Source organism: Cyclopterus lumpus, chromosome 17 (assembly GCF_009769545.1).
Source record: "Cyclopterus lumpus isolate fCycLum1 chromosome 17, fCycLum1.pri, whole genome shotgun sequence".
NCBI classification, from domain to species: Eukaryota; Metazoa; Chordata; class Actinopteri; order Perciformes; family Cyclopteridae; genus Cyclopterus; species Cyclopterus lumpus.
Window position 1 is genome coordinate 17,888,762 of NC_046982.1, and position 6,000 is coordinate 17,894,761.

The 6,000-nt window shown below is 38.9% G+C and overlaps 1 protein-coding gene across 5 annotated transcripts in view; it reads right to left on the minus strand.

The window, feature by feature from the left end:
* LOC117746238 (partitioning defective 3 homolog) overlaps window positions 1–6,000 on the minus strand; it is a 181,566-nt gene that overhangs the window by 33,449 nt on the left and 142,117 nt on the right. Inside the window, exon 24 of one of the 5 annotated variants that reach the window (XM_034555255.1) lies at window positions 5,054–6,000. This exon is cut by the window's right edge and continues 356 nt beyond it. The exons of the other annotated variants lie outside the window; for them this stretch is intronic. The gene's annotated coding sequence lies outside the window, so the exon portion shown is untranslated. Of the gene's footprint in view, window positions 1–5,053 lie in introns of those variants that run through there. 5 annotated transcript variants of the gene reach the window in all.

Here is a 6,000-nt window from a genome sequence, read left to right on the forward strand (position 1 = left end):
GGAAAATTGTCTCCTCGCTCATATTAGGGCCGTTTCACGGGTCGGCCATTATGCAAAATGTGAAATCCAACCCTTCCGCTACCTGAAAGGCGACCCCGGGGCCGTATATCTGTCACGAGGGAGACCCAGCAGGTCGGGGGTGTTTCCAAGAGTTCAGCAACGGACTGACTGACGGACTGATTGACAAGAGCCATTCATGGGTTTAGACTCAGTGGGGGGGGGGTTTAACAGGGACCAGGCTGCACTAATGGGAACCAGCAGGCTCCTGTGGGTCTGTGGGTCACCGATTCAAACATGAAGAAGAAATTTGGGACATTCCAGGTAGAGCCACGGTTCTTCAACACACACACACACACACACACACACACACACACACACACACACACACACACACACACACACACCTCTATTTTCTGATTCATAGATTTATTGTTTACATTTTAAGATCCGTTTTCTTGGTGGTTTAAGATACATACCACATGGACATAATGCTGCATGTTATTCCTACATCTCCCAAAGGTGGATCTATAATATCTGCTATCAAAGAAGAGTCACAGAGAATGTCAGAAGATAGTAAATAAAAAATTTAAAATGCTTCTTTTGTCCAAACAACAAATCCCCAAACATATTTAAGTCGTAATGATGTAACAAAAAGAAAAGCAACGAAACCGTCAACTGGGAAAGCTGAAGCGAAAGTGTGTCTGAAATGTATTTAAGTACATTTCCAGAATGTGCTTGTCCTCACACTGAATTCTTTGAACGATGCATTTGCTGGTTTTTCTTTTATTTATTTTGTACTGCTTCGTTTTTTTAAGTGTGTTATAGTAAAAGTTTTTTTTTTTTGCGCAATAAACATTTATTTAACGCTGTAGTACACTCAACATATTTATACATATGTATATATATATATATATATATATTTATATAAATATGTTTATATTTATATATATATATATATATATATATATATATATATATATATATTTATATAAATATACAAAAATATATTTATATAAATACACATAAATATATAAATACACGTAAATATATAACTTGCAAAACTACAATAAAAGTGAGTTTCCCTTCGTAAAGACACCACATGCATAAAAGATGAAAGTCAAACACACAGATGCACAAAGGGATTCCAGTCGGACGGCTGAGTGATGTAAAGTGCAATCCACGACACCAAATGTGGGTCGGCAGCCTTTTAAGGTCACACAGAGCTCTCTGCTTAAACCCAAATGGCCAAGAGTTCCTCCCTTACCCCCCACACCCACACCCCCCTCCCTCCCTCCTCCCACTGTGACAGACTGAATCCCATTTCCCAGCGGGAGATAAAGCAGAATGTGTCACAGCCGCGCGCCATTACCGCCTCGGTAATGTGCAACATACTGTCAAGAGTACGTCCAGCTGCAGCTGAGCTCTTGGAGAGAGCAGCTATTAGGAATGTTGGCAAATTCTTTGATCTGATGAATATTAAATACCTTAAGTGGATTCCACAGAGACATTTGTGACATTAATGGTTGTGCTGCTTCCAGCTCTTTTGTACTTTATAAAAAAAACATATGCTTAAAGGTTGACAGTCGGGGGAGGAAGCGCACGGAAATGGTTTCTTTTGTCAACAGTGGCGCCGACAGTTGGCATTAAAAGCCTCTTCACTTCAGATTTTGTTTACTTATTCCTTTGACTGAATAGCTCGTCTGTCCCCCTAAAATTCATTTGAGAGGTTGTTTTATTCACTTTTTGATTTTGACTGCGTGAGTGGGTTTTAAGAATAGCTTTCTTCTTCGTATTGGTTGATGAATGAGGCCTGTTTTATGGGAACGAGAAGAAGAAGAAGAAGAAAAAAAGTGTGTGTGATGAGAACTCAAATCTAATTTTCAAAAATGATATATGTATTCTTGGATGTGTCGATTACAAGGAGGTGAACTCACTGTGAGAAACTTTGTTATGAATAATCTGCCAAGTTTGAGTAAAAGTTTTTTTTTAAGATTAGTTTCACAAGGCAGCTCTTTGGTATGTTCAACACTTCTTCTACTTGTAATAACATCCCAGGGGTGCAGACAGAAAAAGAAAGAAAACGTGCACGGTCAAAGAAATCTTTTCATGAAGGCCGTACTGTACTTCATATTTATATAATATATTATCATATTCTGTATGCTTTTATCCCCGTTAAATACACATTCATGTCGTATTGCTTTATATATTTCCTGTGTGGGACATTTGGAGAAAAGCCCACACTGAGGGTTTTTCAGATGGACAGTCAGTCTGGCACCAAAGAGGAGAGGATGACATCATCAGACAAGGTCAATACTGGGTGGAGATGGCCCTCAGACTGTCCCTGACCACACACACACACACACACACAGAAAATTGTACTCAAACATACTATCAATACATTCCTCCTTCCATGATTTGGAACCTGCTGACCTGTCCTTCTTCCCTAATCTCATACTGATTGTGTGTGTGTGTGTGTGTGTATGTGTGTGTGAGTTTCCACACTAACCACTCCGTTGTTCAGTACAATACCTCCCAGAGTTCCCTGGGGCTCTCCCCCACCCCCTGCGTCTGCGGCCTAGTGAGCTCCACATTACTCACAAATGGAAAGGATTCAGATTAAGTTACAGTGCCAAAAAAAAAAAAAAGAGAGTTCTTTATTTTTCTGCGAAAACCATCAGTATCGGTAATTCAGACATTTCGGGGGTTTTGGTGCGTGTAAAGTGAAGTGCTTTTGTTCACTTCCATTATAATGATGGAATATACTCTCTGCAGTCGTTGGTGCCAAAGTAATAAAAAGAAGAAGAAGAAAACACTGAATGTGACTGCAATGATATACACTTGGATTACTGTACATGTTTATTCAGTTCAGATCAAACACTTAATTTGGCGAGTGATTACGGACTCAGAGGGAGGCTTTGTGTAGTTTGATCACAGCAGGTCGTCTGCTATTAAAACGCTTGGAGTATCCAGCCATGACTTAAATATGAGACGTAATCCTTGTCATTAGTATTAAGATATCAATGACGCACTTAAAAAGGGGAATTATTCTCCAGCTGTTGGCATATAGAAATGTTTGCAATCATTTCCTTAATTTGGGCCTGAAATTGTTGACAGAACATCAAATCGCCAATGTTTAATAAAAACTATTTTGAATGTGACCCAGTTTGATGACAACGAGACTCCATTGTGGTGGAATACGCCCCCTTTTTTTTTTTAAACCGCTGTGGGGCGCGAGGATTATTCATAGTCTGTTGTATCAATATGAAAACTAATTTATCTTCACAAAGTGGAGCCGCCAATAACATGGTCCGTCGACTCGTGGCCTCCAAAAAGACTGGAAAATGTGTTAAAAAAAAAGGAGGATTGCATTAATTTGTTTGAATTTTAAGGTCTTGACTGACTGCATATCTAATATTTATTCTTGAAACTTCCTGTTTCCATTTGAAAAATAAAAAAATTAATACTTCTACAGTTTTCCACACGAGAAACTGGTCAAACTACCTTTTCTAACCACCCGCGTGTCCGTAAAGTGTTTACTAAGAGCTAAATGTTTATCATGACTTTGATTGACAGGTGCTTCGTGGATTCTAACAGGGTCCCGCCCACCTTGTTTTCATAGATATTTAAAACAACTCCCTCAAATGAGCAAATGGAAATGGAAACAATCCAACAGTCAAAACAGCGAGTTGGGTTTCAAACCAATTTACCGCAAGTGTGAATGGGTTTTCATCCCTCACCGAGAGCTGAAGGTAACCGAAACTGTAAAAATAAAATAAAAGAATGACGGAGCCGTTCTAAAACTGAATGAGGATTCCTATAAAAAAAAAAAAAAAATAAAAGTCTTAACCCTCCGGCTCCCGTTCCAACCCGAGAACACCCAGATAACCCCACTGAGCAGACCCCCCCCCCCCCCCCCCCCAAATCATCATCCATAACATATCGCTCTCCTGTAGCTCTTGGCCTCGATCCAGGGGGATTAGGAGTGGAAGAGGACCGGCCCGTCTGCCCTCACATACACATGAACTGATTCTCCTGTATAGGAGCAGATGGCGGCTCGGGCGCTCGAATGCAATCGTTTGTCGACGACGTGTCGATTAAATGATCGTGTCGGCCATTTTAAATGATTCTTAATGGATCTCTGGCAAAAAAACAGCAGGCGTGAGCAGCGGCTATAGGAGCCACGTTGTTCGTTTCAGGAGCTTTTTATTCCGCCCATCAGCTGACTGTAAAACCACATGATAGGGAAATGTGATGGTTGCTGACGCCAACCTTTTGGATGTTTCATTTGGGAATAAAGAAAAAATACTCCTTACAAGGGAAAAATAAGAGCATAGATATTGAAATAGACGGAATATATATAGATAAATATATCAATATATCAATATATATATATATATATATATATATATATATATGTGTGTGTATGTATATAAATATATATATATATATATATATTTATATAATACCAGAAAATTAATCAATACTAAATAAATTCCATAATTTTCGACGCCAATTCAATAACAGTTAAACTACTGTAAATCCGATGCATTTCAAGATACACTCCTTTACTCCATGGCCATTTGCATGTTGGTATTTGTGAGGAAGTTAAGCATGTCAACCACATGATAGGGAAATGTGATGGTGGGAGCTCCAGTTACTGGCTGCTGACTCCAACCTTTTGGATGTTTCATTTGGGAATAAAGAAAAAATACTCCTTACAAGGGAAAAATAAGAGCATAGATATTGAAATAGACGGAATATATATAGATAAATATATCAATATATAAATATATACATAAATAAATATATACACATATCAATATTTATTTATTGATATATATATATATATATATATATATATGTGTGTATGTATATAAATATATATATAAAAATATATTTATATAATACCAGAAAATTAATCAATACTAAATAAATTCCATAATTTCCTTCGCCAATTCAATAACAGTTAAACTACTGTAAATCCGATGCATTTCAAGATACACTCCTTTACTCCATGGCCATTTGCATGTTAGTATTTGTGAGGAAGTTAAGCATGTCAACCCCTCTATTATCTATTTCTTTACAGTATTTATTCAAATTTCATTGCCAAAAACTTACTACAAAACTGACTTTTAAATGCATCATAACGTTAGAATAAAAATGTCGCCAAGTATTCATTTTAGAGCATGAACGCATCATAAAACCAAACGCATACGTCACGTAAATGGCTGTTAGCTCCGTGCGGAACTCGTCACGACCAGATATATTAAAGATGTTTCACTTAGTTAATCATGTTCCACAAGATTAACTCTCCCTCAGTCTTGTGTTTATTTTCAGGTTCAAGTGCGCCCGTGTTATGAAGAACCCGGTCGCCCGTCGCCAGCCTTTTTGAATCGGCATTCGGGCGATGACCCTCCCTCCGGCAGAGATGTTCCCCAAGCTGGAGTGAGAAGTCCTGTTCTGCTCAGCGAGTGGCGAGAACACACATCCATGTTCCGCGTAGCAGTGAAAGCCAACATCTTGTCCTGTCTGGTCTATTCGCACATTACCAGCCAGCTAGCGGAGCGGCTGAGGCGCAGAAAGACGTGAGATCTTTTTCTCTCTCTCGTCTTTAACCCTTGTGAAGAGTGGAAAAGTCACAGCTGGGACTTCTTCCAACTCCAGGTTAGTCTGGCAGACAGTAGCGGACAGCAGGAAACAGGCACGGTCTTCCAGGTCAATAGTTCACTTTGTGCGCTTGGCTCTCAAAAATCGACTTTTGAGAGTCGCACAGAAAAATGAAAAACAAAAATTTTTTTCACTCTAGATACTGAAATGCTTTGAAGATGAGAACAATGTGGAAGCCGATTCGGTGGATTCAACATCAGCTGGTGCGGTTCTCCGGGAAAATTAACCGCCACCACGTCGAAATAACGTGTTAATTAATCTTCAAACACGGCAGGCCGCCTTTTTTCTTTTTTCTTTTTTTCTTCTTTTTTTTACACGGAAAAAACCCAACGG